Raw genomic sequence first — 2,275 nt, 5'->3', positions numbered from 1 at the left:
TTTTATGTATTATTTTTTTGATTTTCATATTTTCCTTTCCAAACAAAATAAGGTGTCTACAATTGCCCCTTGTTGTGCATTCGTAGAAAATCAAGAATTGTTCGAAGATACTTCTTTAAGGAAAAGCTCTTCATCTGGAATGATGTTATGTAACTTTAAAAATGAATAGATTCATTATCTAGAATGAGGCTATGTAACTTTAAAATGAATAAAAGCTTCTCATCTAAAGTTTAATAATTTTGAAAATTTAAAAAGTGCTTATTTAATGAGGCTCAATGACTTTTAGAAATTAATAAGGCTCCTCGTGATGAGGCTTGACAACTTTTAAAGATTAAATAGTCTTTGAAAATAGTAATCAAAGGATTTGAAATTGATTACCTAAAGGTTTTGAAAATGGCTACTCAAAGGTTTTGAAAATGGCTACCCAAAGGTTTTGAAAAATAGTTACTTAGAGGATTTGAAAGATATACTTAAAAGATTTGAAAATGGCTACTCAAAGGTTTTGAAAAATGGTTACTTGGAGGATTTGAAGTTGTACTTGAAGTATTTGAAAATGATTACCTAAAGGTTTTGAAAATGGCTATTCGAAGGTTTTGAAAAATAGTTTTCTAGAGGATTTGAAAGATGTACCTAGAGGATTTGAAAATGATTACCTGGAGATATTGCAAATGGTTAGAGGTTTTGAGGAAAGATTACTTAAAGGATTTCAAGAGGATTACCTAAAGGATTTAAAAAGAATTACTCAAAGCATTTAAAAGTATACTTAGAGGTTTTGAAAAGAATTTCCTAGAAGATTTGAAGAGGATTACATGGAGGATTTAAAGATGTGCCTGAAAGATTTGAAAAGGATTACCTAAAGGTTTTGAGCATTGCTTACTTAGAGGATTTGAAAAATGCACTTGGAGGTTTTGGAACTAATTAAACTTAATGACAAAAATTTTAAGATGGATGGACTTTTACTCATAAAAGCCAAAAAAATTGTGCTAATTGACTTTGCATTAAAATTTCAATTGCGATGTTCCATGATCATATGCATGAATAGATTTGTATGCATGATTGAATGATACGGAAAGAATGGTACTCATAGTCTTGCCTTTCAATGGTGCTCATTTGGCCTTGTTGATGAAAACTTGTATGCATGACCTCATACATCTTTCATGTCCTAGAAACTCTTGCTGTCAATCTTGCCATAATGATTTGGTTTCTAGGAATCCCTTCTTTCTCATCCACATGTAATAATCAACTTGGTTTCTTGAGTTTTGATTCAATCCAACTTAATCTTTTTTTAGATTTTCAAGTTTATTTGGGAATAGGATTGGTGTAAACTGATCTTTACCCCTTTTTCACATTTATCTCTTTTTTTTGTTTATTATTTTTCTGATTTTCTTATTTCATTTTTTGGACAAAATAAGGTCTCTACATAATGAAAATAAAAATTAAATATCAATCAATAAAAAATTATTAATAATACTTTATCAAAAACTTTTCATATAAAAATAAAGATAATTCCGTATTAGTAAATAATTGTTGAATCACTTGTTTTTGTCTTTTTTTAAAAAAAATTATTCTTATGATCTAAAAAATCAAACTTGGAAGTAAATAGTGTGCTTGAGTTGATGAAATGTGACCTTTTTAGAGCATAATTTATTTTGGAGACATGCCTATGTCCATGGAGATGGAGGTGGATGGGAAACAAGAAGTTGAGTCAAGAGTGATTTAGGTGACATGAGTTGAGTCGGGTGAGTAGGGTCGGTGATGGAGACAGGACTATGACAAGATTGAAATTGACTTGATGGTGGCCTTGAAGGTTTTGAGAGCTAAAATGTCGTATGGTAAAAGCCTAAGCTACAAAAAATGGAAAGTGTTAAACATTATCTTTATTAAAAAATTATAAATTAATATAAATTACACTAAAGTCAATAGCTTTTTCTTAAATTTTATGAAAGTTAAAAAAAGAAAAAGAAAGTGAGATGGAAGGAGTACTGTCACGACCCAAACCCGAGGGTCTATGGCTGAGGCACGAGCCCAATAGGTAAACCCATTAGACTCGAGCAAGTATTAGAGTTCAAAATCAAATAACACATAGCTAAAGGATTTCATAACCAAATCTTCATAAATAATATTTAAATTCATCATAATACGTTATCCTTGGCACATAGTTCATACAAATATCCATAAAGCCACCCCCAGTACACAATATTACACAGCACTCAATGCCTACAATATCCAGAATACATTTTTTTTCTAAACTTCCATAGTAACAATCACATTTATC

This window comes from Theobroma umbraticum, unplaced genomic scaffold (assembly GCF_002168275.2).
Source record: "Theobroma umbraticum cultivar Fairchild unplaced genomic scaffold, ASM216827v3 scaffold_56.0, whole genome shotgun sequence".
Taxonomy (NCBI): Eukaryota; Viridiplantae; Streptophyta; class Magnoliopsida; order Malvales; family Malvaceae; genus Theobroma; species Theobroma umbraticum.
Note: the sequence above shows the minus strand (reverse complement) of the source record.